Genomic DNA, 22,937 nt, shown 5'->3' with positions numbered 1-22,937 from the left:
CAACATTTCCTCAAACTGGAATAACCAACTGGAAAAGCAAGCAACAGACATACGTATTAATGTTGACTTGAAAATTGGGTTTTCAACATTGGCAGAGAGCATTATTTGCGCAGAAGTTTCCAGCCCTGGTAGCATTTGCGCTGTCTCCTTTGACACCCGGTGTAATGGCATCTGTCAATGTTGTCGTAAGAATTTCTTTCTCATGTTCTGGGTTTTGCCTGTAACTCCTCCCCTGAATGCACATTTACTCACAGGACAGCGTCTCCCTTCTGTGTCCTTTGGCAAAGCACCTCCTTTAAGTCTGAGTGCACAGTTGGCTCTCAGTAAATGCTGCTGGAATTGTGTTACCCTCCATGCGGAGTTGAACTGTGGCTCTCTTGGATTTCATAGGAAAATTCCAGAAGAATCAAGGGAGTCTTGAGGAAGCCAAGCTGGGAAGGTGGTTTCCCAATATGGGTTCCTGCACTAGGGTTCGTAGGCCATCAAGTTTCCGGTGTTCCTCTGTGAAATGAGAAAATATAAGGAAATCTTTTTGTAAACCTAAATTTTTTTTTTTTATAAATCTACTTTCTGCAATCTAAAAGACTTCCCCTGATTCTTGAGAATAATCTTCTGACCTTTTGGGGGCTGTGGAGGCCATAAAGATCTTTCCTTTTATGACGTGATGGCAGTAAATAACAGTTGTTTTTCTTTCTGAATGGCCTTCCTTGGCAGAAAAAAAACAGTTGGCAAGCTGTAGCAGACCCTAAATTTGTTTATAGGTTTGCTCTTTTAATCATTCTTTGAAATGTGAGGATCTGGGAACTTCTAGACTAGCAATTGAGAAATTTTCTCTGGCCTTTTAGAGAAACTAAAGAATTCTCTAAACCATGCATTTGGCAACAAAGTTGGTAATGAATAGTTCTACCACCTTATTTTAAATTTAGTATTTATCATTCATACGTGGCATTATTAAGATGTAAATTATGCATACATAATACACACTTACATAGACAAGATCAAAGATGCTTGTGGTAATACATTGTTTAAATATACATACACACTCTCTTTGGTATCGTTCAAGAACAAAAAATGTCTCCACACAAACGCAAGAGGTGGGAATGCGCTTATCAGGAATTGCATGTGTTTTCATCGAGAATCCTCGTCATCACAAGCCATTCGTGGTTTTGTTGCCTGAGCGGCCTAGACACGTACAGTGCATTATCTCCTAATTGCAAGCAGATTCCCAAGGTGTGTTCATGACATTTTAGATGAACTCTGCCTACTGTTACAGGATGCCGGCCCAGGGGTCTGTCAGGAGTCCCCTTGTTCGTTTCCGTGCCCTGGCCTCTGTTCCTGCCTACAGATTATAACGGATCATGTGGACCTCTGTTCCTACCTACAGATTATAGCAGATCACTCGGCCCTCTGTTCCTACCTGTAGATTATAGCAGATCACTCGGCCCTCTGTTCCTACCTACAGATTATAGCAGATCACTCGGCCCTCTGTTCCTACCTACAGATAATAGCAGATCACTTGGACCTCTGTTCCTACCTACAGATTATAGCAGATCACTCGGCCCTCTGTTCCTACCTACAGATTATAACAGATCACTCGGCCCTCTGTTCCTACCTGTAGATTATAGCAGATCACTCCGACCTCTGTTCCTACCTACAGATTATAGCAGATCACTTGGACCTCTGTTCCTACCCACAGATTATAGCAGATCGCTCGGACCTCTTTGCGTAACTCCCCGCTGTGCCAGTGACTATCCACAGCATGGCTGTGGAAATACAGGTGGGGAAACTGGGCCACAGCACACTCTGGTTTTCTCCTCTAAAGGAAGCATGTGATTACACAATGACTAGGTTGTGAAATCGCCAACGGTAACGTTTTCAGTTGGGCAGGGGAGTAGATCAAGAAGACAGTGCCCGCTCTTTAGGTATCGACACTTAGGACACCGACGGTCATCTCCGAGAAGGGAAGTGCAGGACACGGAGGCATTGTGCTGAGAATGCACTCTTGTTAACTCAACAACAAACAAGAACTTTTGAGCATCTGATTTGTGTGAGATCCTTGTAGGGATCAGGGATGCAGGAAGGAATTAGCCAATTCTGCCCAGAGGAGCTTGCACTCTATGAAATGGGGGAAACTGAAATCCGTTCTGCAGATGTTTGTTGAATGCCCACTGCATACCAGCCACTGTTCTAGGAGCCTGGGCTGTTCTGAAACCAGAACAGAAGAGGTGCTGGTCCTCGTGGTGTTTTCATTCCATGGACAACTCAGTTCAAAAGGATAAAGCAGGCACAGCCAACGAGCCCTGTGGTGAGAGAGCCCTTGGCAGTGTTTCTGTGAAATTGAATACGGCCCAGCGGTCCTGCTGCACCGCGGCTGCAAGGAGCGGCCAAAGCGACACGTTAGTGCTGTCGACAGTGCTCTTTTTAGTATGATTTTTGGGTATCTATTGTCTCTGGCTATGCTGGGTCTTCACTGCTACAGGGACTTTCTCTAGTTGAGGTGCAGGGCTTGTCTTGTCGCAGAGCACGGGCTCTAGAGCACAGACTCTGCAGCTGTGGTGCACGGGCTTCATTGCTCCACAGCATGCGGGATCTTTCCAGGCCAGGGATCGAACCCACGTCCCCTGCATTGGCAGGTGGATCCTCTACCACTGAGCCACCAGGGAAGCCCAACAGTGCTCCTTTTCAACGCGCTGTATTCATAAAGTCTTTACCGGTAAAACTCCTCATCGTCAGAACGCAGCAGCGCAACAGTCAGTGTTAAACGGTGAAGAGACACACTGCAACCTGCAGCGACTCCATAGGGGTGACTGACACCATGAGGTGGGGACGTGCCTGCAGAGGTGCCGTAAGTGGGGGTGAGAAACCAGGGACCTAGAAATCAGGCCTTGAAGGACAGGCAGGAGGTTTCAGCTTCGCTGGGACAGGAAGTGGATGGAGGAGCAGTGGAGGCATCAAAGCCGAGTGAGCTTTTGGAGAAGACAAATAATCCCACTGGACTCGCGCGTGGCTGTGTGGAAAGTGTGGCGTGCAGAAAGCAGGTATGGATCCCAGAGACGGGACGGGAAGGCAGGCCGAGGCTGATGCCAGGAGGGCGTGGCTGGCACAGGGAGGGGCTCGCTGTGGACCGCATGGGCACTCGAGTTGGTTTCCTGTGCCGCCACAGTATTTTACCAGCAATTTGATGGCTTGAAGCAGCAGAAGTGTATTCCCACGCAGACCTGAAGGCTAGTAGGGCTGAGGTCCCTCTGGGAGCCCCGGGAGGACCCATCCTTGCCTCTTCCATTTGCTGGTGCTCCAGGCGCTTCGTGGCTTGTAGCCACCCAGTTCCCACTCTGCCCCATCTTCCCCGGCTGCTCCTCTCCCCTGCGTGCCTCTCGTAAGGACACCGAGTCCCTGGAATTAGGGCCCAGCTGGCTAGCCCAGGACGATCACACCTGGAGGCCCTTCACTTAATGGCACCTGTAAAGCCCCCTTTTCCCAAGTACAGCGAGTCCCCTACGTATGGACCTTCAAGTGGTGATCTTTCAAAGATGCGAACGTGTGTCGAGTTCCCTAAGTTAGTTTATATGTCTGGCATACATTGTCACGTGCCTGCATCCTTCGCGAGCCCCTGCGCTTTTGTGCACTTTACTGTATAGAGCACAGTACGTTTACTCCAAGCCCAGATGCCTGGAAGCAAACATAAAAGCAGTGATGAATGTCGCTGTTATTGCTAAGAAGCGCTGGCTACTGTACTTGCTACTGTACTTTTCAAGGTACTGTACATAAGATTAAAAATGTTTCCTTTTTGTCTTGTGTTTGCTTCTTATGTATTATTTGTGTGAAAAATATTATAACCTGTTACAGTATAGTGCTATATAGATCTTGTTAGTTGGGTACGTAGGCTGACTTTGTTGGACTTATGAACAAACTGGACTTTCAAACATGCTCTCAGAACAGAACTCATTTGTATGAAGGGGACTCACTGTGAGCTCACATTCACGGGTTCTTAGGGTTGAAAGTGAAAGTGAAGTTGCTCAGTCGTGTTCCACTCTTTGCGACCCCATGGACTGTAGCCTACCAGGTTCTACCATCCATGGGATTTTCCAGGCAAGAATACTGGAGTGGGTTGCCATTTCCTTCTCTTAGGGTTAGGATGTGGACAAATCCTTTTTTGGAAGGTGCATTGTGGTTGGAGGGATACCATCTAATCCACCCTAATGCTGACGGGCACATCATAGAGAAGGAATGTCATCATATTTGGTTTCTTGGAAGGTGGTGCTGACAAGTCAAGTCTGAAGGTTTCTCAAGGACTGGAGATGTTCCTTGGTCATGGTTAACAGCAAGGCTCCATCCTTGGTTTCTGACATGCTGCCTATTGAAATGATGGACAAATGAATACATCTGCTAAAGAAAAATCAGTACAGAAAAGATGGCAGGTGGAGGGGAGGTGTTCTATCCTATGGGAGGTGCTTATCAAGTGGTTTTGGAACAAACGTTGGTCCTAGAACAAAAATCATTCTTGCAAGAAAGCATTCCTTATTAGGTCACTCAAAAACAAAGCCAGTGAACCCTTACTGTAAAGCTAGCTCATTCAACAGTTATTTATTGAACATTTACTGTGGCCTTGCAGAGAAAGGGGGAAAATATTCCTGGCTCTCATGAGCTGACAATCAGTATGTAAACAATATGTAAACCAGAAGATAGCAAGGTGACAATACAAAAAGAAAAGAAAATATGATGGTGTGAAAGAAAGTCTACCAGGGGTATTTGAAGCCGGGTGGTCAGGGAAGGCCTTCACTAAGGAGGGCATTTGACACTGAGCCCTGGGAGATGCTGAGTGGTAGGTATTTTGGGCCCACAGCTACTGTCGGTAACACGAGGAACAGGCGTGGCATGTCAGAGGGATGGTGAGAAAGGGGACCAAGGGGATGGCTGATACCCAAGGAGCTTAGAGGAACCATCATTTCAGGCCTTAGAGGTTGAAGCAAAATGTATGGATCTTATGCTAGAGAGCACGTGAAGAAAAAAGAAGCTTCCTAGTGCTGGTGGGGAGAAGGTGATGGCACCCCACTCCAGTACTCTTGCCTGGAAAATCCCATGGACGGAGGAGCCTGGTGGGCTGCAGTCCATGGGGTCACGAAGAGCCGGACACGACTGAGCGACTTCACTTTCACTTTTCACTTTCATGCATTGGAGAAGGAAATGGCAACCCACTCCAGTGTTCTTGCCTGGAGAATCCCAGGGATGGCGGAGCCTGGTGGGCTGCCGTCTGTGTGGTCGCACAGAGTTGGACACGACTGAAGTGACTTAGCAGCAGCAGCAGCAGCAGCAGCAGTGCTGATGGGAATGTAAATTGGTGCAACCACCGTAGAGAGCTGTATGGAGGTTCCTCAAAAAACTAAAAATAGAGCTCCCGCACAGTCCAGCAGTCCCACTCCTGGGCGTACATTCAGACAGACTCCTAATTCAAAGGACACATCACCCCTGAGTTCACGGCAGCACTAGTCATTATAGCCAAGACACGGAGGCAGCCTCAGTGTCCATTGACAGGCGAACGGATAAAGAAGTGGTGCATATACACAACGGAGCGCTACTCGGCCATCAAGGAGAAGGAAATAATGCCATTTGCAGCGACATGGGTGGACCCAGAGAGTGTCATACTGGTGAAGTAGGGCAGAAAGAGAAAGGCAAATACCGTATGATATCAGTTACAAGTGTCATTACCAAATGAACCTATCTATAAAACAGGAAGAGCATCACAGACCCAGAGATCAGAGTGGTGATTGTCAAGGGCGAGGGCAGTGGGGGAGGGAAGGATTGGGAGTCTGGACTCAGCGGATGCAAGCTGTTATATAGGAAATAGACGGACAGCGAGGACCTGCTGGATAGCACATGGAACTGCATTCAATACCCTGTGATAAACTGTAACGAGAGAGAAAGCAAAAAAGGATATATATGTGTAACTGAGTCACCGCTATACAGCAGCAATTAACACGACATTGCAAATCAACTCTACGTCAATTTAAAAATGTAAAGGAAAAAAGATAGATTACCAACAAGGACTTACTTGTTGAGCACAGAGAACTCTACACGGTATTCTGTGATAACTTATTTGAGGAAAAAATCTGAAAAAAAAATGAATGTATGTAGAACTGAATCACTTTGCAGTACACCTGAAACTAACACAGCCTTGTAAACCAACTACACTCCAATAAAATATTTTTAAGTATGAATTGTAAATATAAGCAGGCTCCTGCTTGATCCCTGTGCATTTAAATCAGGGTTTCTCGGCCCGAGCACTGTTGCCATCTGGGGCTGCCCCTTCCTTGTCTGGGGGCTGCCCTGTGCTTAGGAAGAGGTTTAGCCGCATTCCCGACTGGCACTCACTCTCCTCAGTTGTGACCCCAAAACTGGCTCCAGACATTGCCAGCTGTCCCCTGGGGCACGAAATCACCCCCAGATGAGGAGCACTGGGCTAAATGGCAACGGATCCCTCTCTGGCTACTTTGAGGGGAACATTTGGTAGGAGAGTTGGTAGTGGAAGGCAGGAGGCCAGTGGGAGGGCTGTGCTGTGCTCCAGGCCAGAGCACACGGCCGTCTGTAAGAGCAGGGAGAGAGATGAGTGAATTTGGAATGTGTATCGGAGGTGGAATCATAGAAGTTACTGACGCATCAGAAGTGAGCGTGCAGGGGAAAGAGAAAAATCAGAGAAGGTCTGTGGCTTGCTGCTGCTGCTGCTAAGTCGCTTCAATTGTGTCCAACCCTGTGCAACCCCATAGGTGGCAGCCCACCAGGCTCCTCCATCCCTGGGATTCTCCAGGCAAGAACATTGGAGTGGGTTGCCATTTCCTTCTCCAATGCATGCATGCATGCTAAGTCATTTCAGTCATGTCCGACTCTGTGTGACCCCATGGACAGCAGCCCACCAGGCTCCTCTGTCCACAGGATTCTCCAGGCAAAAATACTGGAGTGGGTTGCCATGTCCTTCTCCTCTGTGGCCTGAACAACTGGTGACTCATGGCATCTTTTACTGATGTGGAGAAAGACGCAGGAGCAGGAGTGGGTCGGGGGCAGAGTGGGGAAGGGAACGTGTGTTCTGAGGTGGTGTGTCCACTGAAATCTCTCGAAGATCTCCACGAAGGGAAGAAGGCAGACAGGCCATCAGTGGTGCAAGTCTGGAGCCCAGGACAGAGGTCACGCTGGAGGCACTGCTTTTGAGCCGTGGGCATGCAGGTGGTTTTGAGAGCCACGGTCAAGATGAGATTTCTGAGGGAGGGAAGGGGAGGGGGCGGGGTGGAGAAAGCAGGAGCAGAGGGGAGGGAACAGGAGCGCGGAGGGCAGGAGGGGGCCCGGGCCGAGCGAGGGGTCCACACGCTGGGGGGCTCCCAGAAGAGAAGGCAACCCAAGAGATGGAGAAAGAGCACCCAGTGAGGAAGGAGGGCCCAGAAAAACAGCGAAGGACGTCACAAGGGCAGGAAAGACCCTGCTCTGGTTATGCTAGACACACGGAGTGCAAACAGCTCCCAGAGGCCCGAATAAACAATCATTAGTACTGAGAGATCCTAGCTCTTTCCTCTGCTCCTATCACTTAAATGACAAATTAAATTACAAAAAAAAGGAGACTCGTGATTACATTAAGGCCTTAGGTACCGTTTTGAAGCTTGGAGCCGCGGGCAAAGTTCAGTTCACATGGGGATCCTGCTAAAGCCTTCAGAGCCCTGGGCAGAGGAAGGCTGGGGGCCCGGGAGCACCCGCAGAGCTCAGTACCCCACGTGCTGGGCGCACCCGAGCCCCAAGGCCCAGCTGGAATCAGGAAGCCAATGCTGAGGCCTGGGAACAGGTGGGCGAGTCTCAGGGGCGGGGCTCCCAGGACAGGACTGGGCACGGGCTGAGTTCCCAGCAGGGAAGAGCCTGTCTAGGTGTGGTGACTCTCAAGGTGTGGGCAGGGGAAGGAGAGCTCTGGCAGAGATGCAGAGGCATCCTGAAGCAGAGAAGGCCGCAGAGGCGGGGCCTCCCTAACACCGCGCGGTGACCCCGAGGTTCGGGCGCGGCAGGCTTCTGGGGCAAGTAGAGGAGTGGGGAGCAGGTCTACAGGGACAGCTGGAGCCCACCCCCCGGCCCCATCTCTGGCCTGAATGGGTCCAGCCTAACCGGTAGGACACGTCCTCTCTTTAGTTTGCACAAGATGTTGCGCCTCGGATATCAGTGACTTTAGCAGAAATTTAGCTCCACGGAGCTCTTCTAACCTTGATTTGCCTGGGAAAGAACTACAGAGCCACACCCAGAAAAAGGTTCACGGGGAAGACTCAAAGATTATTTTATGCTACTTCTTTTTTCCCCTAGTATCTTTCCTGAAACCCATACTTTTGATTTAGGACCTGCTCTTCCAGGCTGAGAATAGACTTGCCTGAAAACTTAAAGCAAGAGAGACATAAACCAAGTTGTCAAAAAAACAATGAAAAATCATTACTCCAGGGTGCTAGGCACCAAAACTGTTACAGGGTATCTGCCAAAAAGGAAATAAAGCCTGGAAAATGAGCCTCCATCAGCGTATTCCACCTCAGAAAAAAAATCATTAGCTTCAAACAGAACAGTAAATATAGGGTCTCACGCATAGTAGGTGAGCCAGCGCCTTCTCAGGAATCATGAAGTAGAGTTGAATTACCCCATAATGATGATCTATTTTCCATCTAGAGAACCATGCATGTTGTGGGCAACATCACAGCCTTTGATCCTTAAATGTGAGTTTTCCCATCCTAAAGGCTCTTGTTGTATTAATACCAATGATGACCCCCTTACTTTGAAATATGCTTATTATTGAGTCAGGCAAGGTGATCAGTTACTTGGGTCCTTTGGGTCTTATGACTAATTGTTTAGGTCTCAAGAAGCACCATCTTACACTTTTGAGTTATTGATGAATCTGTTTGTTGGATGCAAACTTAGATCCCGTGGAGGCCTACCTTCTGTTACCCTTCAGTTACAGGTGATCACCACCTACTGGGTGAGCGAATCTGAGAATCTGTACAGTTCCTTATGCATGCGTGCACGCTCAGTCACTAAGTCGTGTGTTTGCGACCCCATGGACTGTGGCCCACCAGGTTCCTCTGTCCACAGAGCCTTCCAGGCAAGAATACTGGAGTGGGTGGTCATTTCCTCCTCCAGGGGGTCTTCCCGACCCAGGGATGGAACCCAGGCTTCTTGTAACCTGCACTGGCAGGGTGATTCTTTCCCGCTGAGCCACACGATAGCTGCCTCTAAAGTCTCTATGAACATACACACATACACTGGGACACACGCACCATGATCAAAATCGAAGTCCTATTTGCGATCAGCCTCAATCATTGAGCCATACCGTCAGGGCTGGGGTAGAGGGTTGGCTATTTTTTGGAGTGAGACTGATTAAAAGAATGGACTCCCAAGTTAGACTCCCAGGGTTCAGTTTCCACCAACCATTTACCAGCCACATGGCCCTGAGGAACATTACAGAGCTCCCCCGTGGTTCCGTTTCCTCGCCTGTGGAATGCGGGTGTTAGCTCTGCCTCTCCGGGGTGAATGGGGAGCAAGGTTGCTAATCCATGCAAAGCCCTTAAAACCTCACCTTTATTTTACAGCAGATCTAACGTATTGTTCAGAAAACTGCCAAGACAAGCTATTATGACTTGTGTAGAATCAACCACATCAAATCGCGTTTTTCTCACCTCACTTTGGAGGTCTTACCTGTTGGTGTCTCCCTGTCGACCACCCAGAATCATGGTAGGGGTTCCATGAAAGCTTGTGGGCTGCGGATAGTCCAACAAGACACAACTCCAATTTGTCTCAAAATGTTGTGTTTTGTTAGTGTAGAAAGATACTGAAGAACAAGAAATTTTGCCTCTGCGAGTGATTACCAAGCCGTATGGCCCCAGATACATCCGTCTTTTTCTTTTCTTTTGTTGAAGTCTAGGTGATTTACGATGTTGTGTGAGTGTCAAGTGCACAGCCAAGGGCTTCCGTTATACATATGCACGTATCTCTTCTTCTTCAGATTTTTTTCCCATTTAGGTTATTGCAGAATATTGAGTAGAGTTCCCTGTGCTAAACAATAGGTCCTTATTGATTATTTATTTTGTGTATGAGTGAAAGTGTTAGTCGCTCAGTTGTGTCTGACTCTCTGCAACTCCACAGACTGTGTAGCCCACGAGGCTCCTCTGTGTATGGAATTCTCCAGCCGTACTGGAGAATACTGGAGTGGGTATCCATTCTCTTCTCCAGGGCATCTTCCTGACCCAGGGATTGAACCTGGGTCTCCTGCATTGCAGGCGGATACTCCACCATCTGAGCCATCAGGGAAGCCCCATTTTAAAATGTACTTTACTTTATATATAGTCATGTGTATATGTTAATCCCAAACTCCTAGTTTATCCTATCCCCCTCCAACTTTCCACTTTGGTAACCATAAATTTGTTTTCTAAGCCTATGAGCCTGCTTCTGCTTTGTAAGTACATTCATTTGTATCATAGTTTTAGACGCAGAATCTGTAACCATGTCTTTGTATCACCTTGTGATCCACGTCTTGCCCTGAAACAGAAGTCCTCCTGGGAGGCTCAGCAGTGCGCCTGCTGTTCCTAATGGTGGGCTCTCTCCTCTGGACAGGCTTTTGCTGACAGATGCGTGAAGGAGCACCTGCCTGGGCTATCCCCCTTCACCTCAACAGCTGTGGACAGCCACAGACCACGACCTTTCTTTTCACTCGACATTAACAGACACGGATTCCCCCACCCCCGACCCAGGTCTACCTGTGTGCGATGATGTCAGTCTGTCCCGAGGACTGCTGGACTCATTGTATCCATGTGGGTTCCCACATGCCTGGTGGAAGCGACTCCAACACAAATATCAAAGACCTGTGCATCTGAACTTCCATTTCCTTCCAAAGGAAATGAGAGCTACCAGGGTGTAGTTCCTTAGGCATGGGTCCTGTTTTCAACTTCCCGTGGCCCCCCGAGCCCACCCAGCATACCCTGTAGTACCCGGGTGGGCTCATTTCACAATCACGAAAAATGCCTTGTGTTTCTTCTGTGTAATCTTCTTTCAATCCATTATGTTAGCTCTTTTTTTTTTTCAGTGTTGCTTGAGAAATCCTAAGTGATGAATAACCCGTCTGGCTTTGGCTTTTGCGCTCCCTGGCTTGAAGAGAAATAATGGGACCTACAGATGTTTGGACAAATAGTACATTGTGTGAAGGAAAGATTCCGCTCAGACATGCCCCATGCAATTGAGCTTATCAGCACTAAAAGCACAGGTATTCCTGGACTTTAATGGCCCTTTCTTTGCTTTCCTCATTAGACTAAATACCAACCATACTGAAAAGGGGACTGGACACAATAGTGTTCAGAGCGGTGCACTGCTTTATCCTCTGCAAGGCAGACAGGGGAGAAATGTGCAGATGGCCTTGTGTAGGGGTCAGATCAACAGTCCCAACCGAACAGAAGCACTCTTACCTGCTAGGCATGCGATGGCCTTGTGTAGGACAGATATCTCTTAATAGAAATTGCTTTTCTATTTTTTACTTACAGTATGGTAATAGGAAATAAGGTTCCTTAAGCAGATAAAAATTACCAGCCAGAGTTAATTAAGTCATCTTTTATATAGTATGTAGCTTTATTAAAATAGGTGATTGATGATAACTGAAACTCGCTGGGCTGGTTTCTGTAAAGGTTTTAGTTGGGATTGTAAAGGGAAAGGGAGGAGACAGAATTTCCAAATTGGGTCACGTTCCCTAGAAAAGAAAATTCAAGCACGGTTAGAATCACCTGTGAGAGGAGTGTGGCTAAATTTAGAACCTACACCGTAGGACCGGCAGGGACCTTTTCACTTTCTCAGCATGCCTGGGTTACACGTGGGGAGGAGCCACGCAGGGGTTCAGTCTCACGGCTCTTCCGTAGCCAAGTGACGGCCAGAGCCCACGCCTTAATCTGAGATTGTTGTCTTTTCCTGCCACCTCTTCCTGGGCATGGGGTTTTCTTAATTACCTTTTATTGGAATATAGATGCTTTACACTGTTGTGTTGATTTCTGCTGCACAGCAGAGTGAACCCGCCGCACATATACCTCTACCTCCTTTCTGAGCTTCCTGCTTCTTCGTTCAGCACAGAGCATGTGGCAGAGCTCCTTCTGCTGCACAGCACGTTCTCACTGAAGGGCTTCCCTGGGAGCTCGGATGGCAAAGAATCCGCCCGCAGTGCAGGAGACCCAGGCTCAGAGGTTCTCATTAGTTGTCTCTTTCATGCATAGTGGCTCAGTGGTAAATAATTCGCCTGCTAATGCAGGAAACACGGGAGATGTGGGTTCTATCCCTTAGATTCAGAAGATCCCCTGTAGGAGGAAATGGCAACCCACTCCAGTGTTCCTGCCTGGAAAACCCCATGGAGGAGCCTGGCGGGCTACAGTCAGTCACAAAGAGTCGGATACGACTTAGCAACCGAACAACACCAATCAATAGTGTGCATAGGTCATTCCGGTCTCCCAATACCCCCCACTCCCCCTTCCCCTTAGCATCCATCCATTTGTTCGCTATGTCTCTATTTCTACTTCCACTTTGCAAATAGGTTCATCTGTACCACTTTTCTAGATCCCACATACATGCATTAAAATACGATATTTCTTTTTCTCTTTGTGACTTCACTCTTCATGACGCTCTCTCCAGGTCCATCTGCGTCTCTATGGTCACAGGTTTGCTGCTGTTGTTAAACACACTAGACATAGGGAGCAAAATGTGGCAGTTCAGGTGAGAAGCAAAAACGTGTCAGCTTCCGTGTCAGCCATCAAAGTCATGCTTTTCATCTTTGCAGAAGAGAGACAGCTGCAAAGAACGGTATCTTAACAGCGACAATGAAAACAAACCTTACTGGAAGTTGCAAAACCGCCACATTGCATTAGCACGAGGTGCCGGCGCGCATGCACAGGGGCCCTTTACGGACACAAGGGCCCGGACTGCGTTTATGGAGGCACTCGCAAGAGCAGATGGGACCCGCGGCGTCCCAGGGCAGATGCAGATTTACAGCGTCTCCATCACAAGCCAGAGCAGCTCCCTGCTACCTGCAGGAAGCCATGCAGTGTCTCTGGACTTGAGTCCCTAAAGAAACCTGTCCCCCATGAACCCCTGCAAAGCATGATTAATGGGTATTTGACGTCAACCAAAGATCCATTATATTTGGGCTTTTCATTTTCATTTGGACTTCCCTGATAGCTCAGTTGGTAAAGAATCCACCTGCAATACAGGAGACCCTGTTTTGATTCCTGGGTCAAGAATATCTGCTAGAGAAGGGAAAGGCTGCCCACTCCAGTATTCTTGGGCTTCCCTGATAGCACAATTGGTAAAGAATCCACCTTCAATGCAAGAGACCCCAGTTCAATTCCTGGGTTGGGATGATCCACTGGAGAAGGGATAGACTACTCACTCCAGTATTCTTGCCTGGAGAATTCCATGGACTGACCAGTCCATGGCATGGCAAAGAGTCAGACACACTGAGTGACTTTCACTAAAGATCCATTTTGCTTGGAGGAAACATGCTTATGTCCTGGAAAGCTAAATTAATGGAAAATACACATTAATCCAAATATTCTTTCTCTGCTGTTGTCATGAACCCAGTGTAGACAGTTTTTATTTTCTATGATTAGTGTTTATGATACCTGCCCCTGATTTATGTGTCCACCCCCCAAATATTTTAAGTTCTTGAGATCAGAGAATTAAAGGAAAGAAAGAAATTGCTCGGTCGTATCCGACTCTTTGCAATCACATGGACTGTAGCCTAACAGGCTCCTCTGTCCATGGAATTCTCCAGGCCAGAATACTGGAGTGGGTTGCCATTCCCTTCTCCAGGGGATCTTCCCAACCCAGGGATCAAACCCGGGTCTCCAGCATTGCAGACAGACGTGTTACCGTCTGAGCCACCAGGGAAGCCTAAGAATAGGTAACTTAATTGCTAACAGATAACTTCAGGGTCTTTACTCTGTACAATCCTGATAAGAATGTGTATCTTAGTTCCTCATAAGGTAGCTTTTCAGCATCTCATAAAGAAGCTATCAGAGGAGATAGCTGCTCGGGAGAAAGCGGTCCACGTGTGCTATCAGGCAAAAGCGATCAATGAGACGAACGCTGAGGTTATTACGCGAATGCAGAGTGTCCGCTGTATGATGGCGTCTTCCCTAACTATTTAAGGTGGCTTGTAAAATGGATTTTGTGTAAACACAACGCTCAGCATAGCCTGGCCCTCGAAGGCAGCACAAGTTGTTGGGGACTTACTGACCTGTCGCTCCCGTGTTACTTCACTCCCATTTAACGGTCTCTTTGGATGGCCTCCGTGTGTGCAAACTCCCCCAGCAGCTGCCAGCACCAGGCACTGACAGGGAGCTGCCACGGAGATAAAATAGACTCCTCACCCCAGAGCCCGCGGGGCCACAGAGCTTCCCCCCTTCTCTGAGCGAAGACAGGGTTTTCCTCGGGAGCCAGGATGGGAAGTGAGGGATCGCTGCGCTTTCTACTGTTTCCTGAACATGGAAAGCATTGCCAAGGAGGCCTAGATCAAGGTTCTAGTTTCCACCCTTCCTGATGATGTGCCCAGGGGCCTGAAAGATCACATCCCTGAGTTTCAGGCAGGTCAGTGGTAAGACCGGGAAAATGCAGTACCTGCCTGGTTCTTGAATTTCTTGGGAAGACTTAAGGATGGAAAGGGTATGCAATTTTATAGAAAGGCATAAAGATGCTAGCTGTGCGGACACATGGTCAAACTCTCTCTTCTCTGTCTCTCTTCCTCTCAATTCAGTCACAATTGTTAGCAAGCTAGCCTGGGAAATACACAAAGTTGTGCTCTGCCTTAGGGTGGCCTAAGAGAGCAGGAAACAAGGCGCAGTGGCTGCTAGCCAAGAGCTTGCCCTCGACCGAGGCGATGCCACTCCCATGGCCAGAGTGTTTATTTAACTTGGTAACATCTCTGGATTAGAGGGACATCCCACAGCCAGCGGTGCAGCGTGAACGGCACTCTTTTCCTTCAGTGGCGCATGAGATAACGATGCCTGGTTCTCATGCTCGTGTCTTGGATTCAAGGAAGTACAGTGCTATGGCCTCACAGACAACCCTCCTCCAAGATGGAGGGAGCTGGGGAGAAGGGGCATGGAGCCCCGGAGGGCAGATGCTGAAAGACTTCACAGGAAAAGTGACTTTGTAAGTTGCAGGGCTGGAAAATTAATCTTGAACTGGATAGGAGCTAGTTTTGGAGGAAAGATAAATTTTGCAAGCATTCCATTTTAAAATTCAGGAGTTTCCTGTTACTCCAAAAGATAAACGTAGAGAGAAGACTCTGACAACTCATGGGCAAGAGGTGAATCAGAAGGCAACGCTCGTCCCCTCCCCTCCCAACCCCCGTCTTTGCCCACGGAACGGAACAGCCACCTTCTAGACCGCCTCCGGGGTGGGGATGTTCCCGTGCAGGATGCAGGCCTCAGACGAGAGCTGACCTCGTCCGTACCCTTCCCCAAGCTGTACCCCTTGGGTGAACCCAGCTCTAATCTAAAACAGAACATTCAGAGTCTAAGGCTCTGAGACTGGCCTCTGGAGCGACCCCAGCTCGATCCCAGGGCAGAGCAAGCAGCCTCCTTGCAGGTTTAGTTTCTCGCAGGCCTTTGCTCTCAGGAATGCAGCTATGTGGTCATTTCCCTGACCTGGACCCTGTCATAATGAATCCTTCCTTCCCGTTGAATTATTTTCCCCTCTCTTTCCTCTAAAAGATTTATTCCATATGCCAACCTTTCGTGAAACTTCTTTTGCACAGAAAAAATAAGCAAGCAACCAGGACTTGAGTGGCGCAGCGTGGGGACAAAATCAAATGGCGTTTCCTGTGTTTAAAAGATTGCAAAATACATCGAGGATGAGGAAGAATGTTGACATAGCTTAAATGCCCAATTATAACAGGAGTCCAAACCCCAATTTATGGCCTCGCTTGTCCCCTCCCCACCCCCCTTCTTTCCTGTGTTCTGTCCTGACTGGATTTGCTCTGAGCTTCTAAACTTCTCTCCGCTCAGTGTGACAGCTGCACCCTTTAGCTTTTCTATCATGCATGTTTAATTCACAAGACAGCTTCTCCTGTAGAATCCCGATTTCCCATGTCTGCTGTCCCTCAACTTTTCCATCTGGTTATTTGTACCCTTCTTCCTCTTGCTTTATTATTTTCTCTTTCCTGTTTATTACTTCTCTTCCTTCACCAGAGGTTCCATTTTTCTATTCATCAAATCATTCTCCATCACTTGTGAACTAATTATTACATCAAGGATGCTCCCAAAATGTCAGGGTATCAGCAAATGAGAAGCTGTGCTCTGCTGCAGTTATGAGATATAAAAATAAACTTTACGGAGGCTACCATCTGACAGTCTTGAGGCTGGGCGCTTTGTATGCAGGGATCATCCCAAGCCCCCTCTTAAAGGAACGTTGCCATTTAAGGGAGACGGTGGGAGGGAGACGCAGTTGGGATTCCTGTGTTCAGACCCCAGTTCTACGTCTCCCCTTAGGTGTGGGATCTTAGGAAAGTGACTTCTCTGGGCTACATTTGCCAAAGAGGTAAGATCATATACTACCCTCTTATATAATTTTCATGAGAATTAAGTGAGTTAATACAGTTAACTCATTTAACAGGGCTTCCCTAGTAGCTCAGTTGGTAAAGAATCTGCCTGCAATGTAAGAGACCTCAGTTCAATCCCGGGGTCGGGATCCGCTGGAGAAGGGAATGGCAACCCACTCCAGTACTCTTGCCTGGAGAATCCCCATGGACAGAGGACCCTGGCGGGCTACAGTCCATGGGATCACAAAGAGTCAGACACGACTATGCAACTAACTTTCACTTTCAATACAGTTAAGCACTTAGAATTGTGCCCATAACACAGAAAAGCTATGGATTAACTATTAGCCAAGTGTTAACTATTATGGTTTGCCTGTCACGTGAGTTGGTATCAGACACAAGAAAACATGCATTTGGGGAAATACGCCTCCTCTAGCCTGAGTCCCTCTGTGCTCCAGTTTGAGAAGCCTTGGAAGTCGTGATTATCAGAGTTGAGCCCTTTGGACCAGAAGCAGCAGCATCTAGGAACCAGTTAGGGCTGCAGATCCAACCCACCCCACCTCAGACCCGCCCCAGCCGACTCATCAGAGTCTCTGCGAGTGGGGCCAGGCCACTCAGGTGTTGACAAGCCCTTCAGGAGATACTGGTGATGCTGAAGCTTGACAGCCATGACCCTACGGTGGATACGCTCTCTACTTGAAGGTTGTGTCCAGAATACAGAAGAGAGCTGCCTCTTTCTTAGCCCCCACCCCAGCCGCCACCCCCACCAGCAACACGGTGAACCTCTGTATGGTTCAGGGTCGTGCTCTTTGGAGCAACCCGAGTGGGGAGCAAGCCGTGGCTGCAGGGCAGCGATAGTCTCCCGGAGGAATATCAGCATCGCCTCTTCCATGGGCCCCAGGGGCAGGGCGGGGAATTGCTTGTTTATTTTGGTTCAAAGAGTAGGAATCCAAGAGTGTGTAGTAGATGAAGACAGATCAAAACAAAGAGAAGTCCTTCACCATCACAGGGAAGCAAGACTAGTTGGTCCAGACATTTTTTTTTTAAGTAGAAAAGGATAGATTTATTGCTTTGCTAGGCAAATGGGGGGACACGGCGGGCTCCTGCCCGTGGTCCCATCTTGGGGGAACGGGTGAATTCATAGAATGGTTCAGGGGTGGAGCTGCTGGCAAGGATTGGGGTGTGTGCAGGGTTTGCACTCCTGTACTCTCGTCTCCTAATTAGGAGATTAGGATTAGGGGGTCTCCTAATCCTGATGAGTTCCTCTGGTTCCTTTAACGGTCTTGGGCGGTCTTCACTGAAATGAAGAACACGCACATCTTCCATTCATTGGGGGTGTAGTTAGTGACTGCTGAGTCTGGCAGATTTCCTGGCTGCAGCTCCAGCCTCTTTTCTCAGTCTTCAGCACTAGTGCCCTTCGCCTCCTGAAACAACCAAGTCACCCGGCAATTCACAGACAGTGCCCTCCACTGAATGTTTACCTTGTCGTCTGTGGGTGTGTCTGGGACCTTCTGACGTTGCTACCTTAGGGCATGTCCCGTGTTTTCCTTCTGGAGCCCCTTGGTGGCTGGCGAAGGAGCACTGCTGGGATGTGGACCAGACGGCCACGCCCCTAGTGTGACCCCCGTGTTCGCGGTCCTGTCAAGCCCCAGGGGCCCCGCCTGGACCTGTGAGCCTCTCTGTTGCATATGGGAGAGGGCGGGCACACCCCTCTTGTTGATTGCAAAAGGAAAACACCTCCGATCACTGCTACTGGAGGCACCCCACAGAGACAGCAGAGGCGAGAACCTTCTCCCACGGGCATTTTCCAAAAGTCCTCAGAGAAGAGCCAGAGAGAGAGAATGCCCAGGTAGAAGCCTCACTGTCTACATGACGACCTTAGAGCCGTCATTCCTGAAGACGTGCTCCGACGTGGTCGCCATGCAAGTACCAACGTCTGTGTTAAGGGAGGAGGTTATGTCTTCGTACTCACCTAACCAACCACGTCGGTTTGGTTGTCTTGGTCTCATAGATGATGAAACTGAGGTTCAGAGAGGAAAACAGCAAAACGAAAGGCACAAAGTTAGTCTTCGAGCTGAGATGAGAGCCCAAGTCCTCTGATCGCATCCAGGCGTTTTCTCCTTCCGCATGTGGTTCCTCTCGGCCAACTCCGGACGTGGCACAGACAGGGGGTCTTCAGCGTGGGGAGGACGTGGGACTTCCACAGGACCTACAAAATGGAAAGGTGATTTGATTACTAGACTTGACAGCACCTGAGCTGATAGCCACTGCCCTTCTCCACTGATTTTCCCAGACCTCAACTCCGGAGGACCGGGAGCCCGGCCACACGAGAGGGTGACAGCCATTAGCTAAAGGCAGCATGTTCCACGGCTCCAACCACCTTGAGCTGATGGAGACGTTTTGTGTCTGTACTACCCGATATGGTAGAGGAGGTACCAAATGTTTAATTTTATTTCATCTTTATTAATATAAATGTTTAAAATCGTCTCTAGTGGTTGCTACCCTATTAGACCACACAGGTTTATAAGATCATTTTTTTGTTGGCTGTTAGGACAGATTCTCCAAAAACATCATTTAATGGTCCAGATGAACTTTTGGCAAAGCAGAAATACAGATACAGATGTAGAGAGAGGACAAACTTACGGCCACCAAGTGGGGAAGAAAAGAGTGGATGAACTGGGAGGTTACGATGGACATGTAGACACTACTATATAAAACAGATATCTAGTGAGAACCTAAAAAAAAAATAATAATAAATAAATACATCATAAATCATTTAAAGCAAAACAACAACAAACTCTCCATCCCTGCAACCTCTCAAAACAAACAAGCAGAATCCAGTTTCCCCCCAAATATGCACCATGTCTAGCTAGAAGGACTGGGGGTTTGTACACCCCCATCACCGCCCGGCAATTGTTAAATTGTCTGATTGTGTTTTGAAAAGTCAGCACAGGGTCTCACTCTCCAAGCACAAGCTTTATTTATTGTTGTTATTTCCTGTGAACCAACTGGGTGGGGTGAGAGTCGGGGGATGGACCAGCAATGGAAGGTTTTTGTCTTCGGTGTGGGCAGAGCCTTGTGTGAAGAATTACAAACTGAATCTCAACTCCCGTCGGTGGGGGCAAGGAGGCAGGGGTGCTGAGGGTCCTCCACGGTCGTCTGGCGACGAGGTGCTAGAGATCGGGGGAGGAACCTGCTCTGCAGGTGGCTTTTTTTTCTTTAAAGCCTCAGACCCCTGGCCCTGCAATCACAGTCTCCACACAGGGCTGGCTCCCCTCTCTCCAGGACGAGGCTAACGTTCCTCCTCCCCTGAGATGGTTCTCTCGTTGCCGGGCGCTCACCCCGCAGGAGGGGCTGGTGCGTGAGGTGCTCACACCAGCGTGTCTCACCTGACGTCACCTGTCTGTGTCCTCTCCCCTTTCATTTGCCTTTTTGTTGAGGTATTGGCTCTGCTGGGTCTCCGTTGCTGCGTGGGCTTTCCTCCAGTTGCAGCAAGCGGGCTGCTCATTGCAAAGCACGGGCTCTAGGCGCAGGGGCTTCCGTGATCGAGACCCCCTGGCCCTAGAGCACAGGCTCAGTAGTTGTGGGGCTCGGGCATAGTCGCTCCACAGCCACGTGGGCTATTTCTGGATGAGGGGTCGAACCCGTGTCTCCTGCATCAGCAGGTGGATTCTTTACCACTAAGCCACTAAGGAAGCTCCCATTATGCCTTTAAAGGGAGAAGACCAACCAGCCAAATTCCTTTCACTTAGAAAGCTCAGAAGGGGTAATAAGAAATAAATTGTTTTCCCACTTAAGTGCACCCCTCCCCTGCATCTGCTGATAGTAAAAAATAAATAAATAAATATTGCGAGGTGCCCTCGATGCGGATTGTGACACCCTGCACAGCATCTCTGCTCCGCGATGTCTTACATGTCATAAACCTTTACTAGGAGGGCATGTGCCTGGAGAAGAGAAGGGCTGCCCACTGCAGTATTCTTCCCTGGAGAGCCCCATGGACAGGGGAGCCTGGTGGGCTGCAGTCCATAGGGTTGCAAAGACTCAGACACGACTGAGTGACCAACACAGGAGGTCATGTATGGTACCTGTGACCCTCACAGATACTTGGACTTGGATTAAGACACACTCCCTGGCCCCCATGCGTATCCCCTTCTCGGCTTTGTGGATCACCAGGCACCCCGTACACATGCTGCCCTGGGAACACAGAAATCCCCTCTCTGTCATCAGGTGCAGACGGGTCCCTTTATATCGGAATCCTTGTTCCGACTTCTCCATTTGCCAAAGATGTGAAGGTAGCGAGCCAGGCTCCTCCACCTCTGTACTAATAGATTCACATTCACGGAGCCGCTGAATGAAGCGTCAGTCACTCAGCGAGACAGTGGAAAGCTGGCAGATGAGGTTCCTGCATCTGAATCAGTTGCCTTCCAGCTGGATACCTTTGGGGGTTCATCAACCTCACGTTGGGGACTGCAGGCTGCCGCCTCCCCCTGAGATGGACACGGCAGGAACTGGGCACCAGCCATCGGCCTGGGCACGCACAGGCTGGCCTGAGGAGACTCACCACCCTGCTTCCCACCCCATCAGCTCTGCCCGCGTGCCACCTGCCTCGGCGACACGTCCCAAGCACACCCCGCTGGGACTCCCCTCCCCACATCGTGCCCAGAGCACGTGGTCTGAACCAGAGGAGCCCAAACTCCCTTCCACTTCCTGCAGTTACTCACGTGACCCGCGGGCTCCCTAACGAGATTTCGAGTTCCTAGAGGAGGTGATTTGGATGTCTGCCCTCTCTCCAACCCCCAGATCACTTGGATTCGATTCGACAGATCGTTTTCAACTGCCGTCTGCCTGCCCAGTGCCGTGTTAGACGGGGCCCCTGGAGTCGGGTCAGCAAGCCCCGTCTGCTGCCCACGTGGACGTCACAGCATACCCAGGAGAATGGGTGGGCATCACTGGTTTTACCTGCCTAGCCGCTATCCCTTCTTCAGGAGGTGACCTCGCCCTCCCTGAAAAATCGCTGGGGTCATGGGCTGGAAGGAAGATTTGGGCAGAGGACAGAAGTTGGGGGCGTTGTTGGGATCGTTGGCCTGGTCCTCACCCCTCGCCCTGTACCCATGCCTGCTGGCCACCCTTCCCACCAGAGGCAGGGACCCTTGCCCAGCCCTGGACTTCACGCTCAGCCAGGTGGAACAGTCTAGAATTCAGCATGCGTCCCCTCGAACCTCTGTCACTGCCCTGGGAAGAGCTGCCCCTTGGGCCTGGACTCCAGAATGAGGCAGAATAGGCCTGGAGTTCGCCCACCACGGGGAGCCGGGCTCAGCCCACCTGCAGTGCAGAGCAGACCGTCAGCTGCCTTGGTCAGCCTGCAGCCAACCCGCCGTGACACAGAGGATACACGTTTCTTGAACCTCCCCACCGAGGTTCCGTGCCCATGGGTTTCCCGGCAGCACAGGACCCATGTGTTGGGCCCAGCCCTCCCCTCTTCCTGTCCTCTGCCTGCTCCTCCCACCACCCGAGAGCCCGACTGTGATCTGGACGGGGCATCGGCTGGGCTTCCCAGGTGGCGCTAGTGGTAAAGAATCCGCCTGCCAATGCAGGAGACAAAAGAGACACAAGTTCAATCCCGGAGTCAGGAAGAATCCCCTGGAGGAGGAAATGGCAGCCCACTCCAGGATTCTTGCCTGGAGAATCCCATGGACAGAGGAGCCTGGCGGGCTGCAGTCCACGGGGTCACAGAGAGTCGGACACGACTGAGCGACGAGCACTTTCACTTTTACTTGGTCTTTCACGTGGGGCTTTCTCAGAGTCCACGTGTGGTATCTTCCTGCTGAACTGGGAACGCAGAGCCCTTTTCTCCGTCTCCTTTAGAGGGGGCTCGCGCCCTCCGCGTGCACTCAGGTGGAGCTGGGCTGTGGTGAGGGGACCCTGAGGGGCCGCCCGCGCCTCCTCCTTGCAGGGAACCCTTCCGAACACCCTTCTGACAGCCCCGGGGATGTCACCGCCCGCGGGCCCCCCACTCCTTCTGCGAGATGTGCAAGATGTGCTGTGTTGCATCTACCCAGAATAAAATGATTGTCATTTACTTACCTAGCAGCTGTCAGAGTCTGAAATTTCGTCCTGTAGGCGTCAGCAGTTTTTCCCCCATACATGAAGCTTCATCTCGATCCGCCAGCAACAGCGATCAGAGGGGCTGTCGCTCCTCCCTTTCTCCAACGAGCGATCGTTAGAGACCAGTTCCCACAAATGCGGCCGTGAGTGACCGTCACCCTGGAGTCACGCGCTCAGGAGCTGTGATAGATTTGCCAGGAGACCTTCTGGTGCAGAAGGGGCCTGGGGATACACAACAGAACACCCCCCCATACCCCCCATGGCA

At 49.8% G+C, this 22,937-nt stretch overlaps 1 protein-coding gene across 1 annotated transcript in view; it reads left to right on the top strand.

Annotated features, from left to right (window-relative positions):
* The window catches only part of RARB (retinoic acid receptor beta), a 595,561-nt gene that overhangs the window by 349,107 nt on the left and 223,517 nt on the right, over window positions 1–22,937 (top strand). The window lies entirely within an intron of this gene.

The sequence above is a fragment of the Bos taurus genome, chromosome 27, assembly GCF_002263795.3.
Source record: "Bos taurus isolate L1 Dominette 01449 registration number 42190680 breed Hereford chromosome 27, ARS-UCD2.0, whole genome shotgun sequence".
Taxonomy (NCBI): domain Eukaryota; kingdom Metazoa; phylum Chordata; class Mammalia; order Artiodactyla; family Bovidae; genus Bos; species Bos taurus.
The sequence above is the reverse complement of the archived record's forward strand: the minus strand, read 5'-3'. Positions and strand labels throughout refer to the sequence as shown.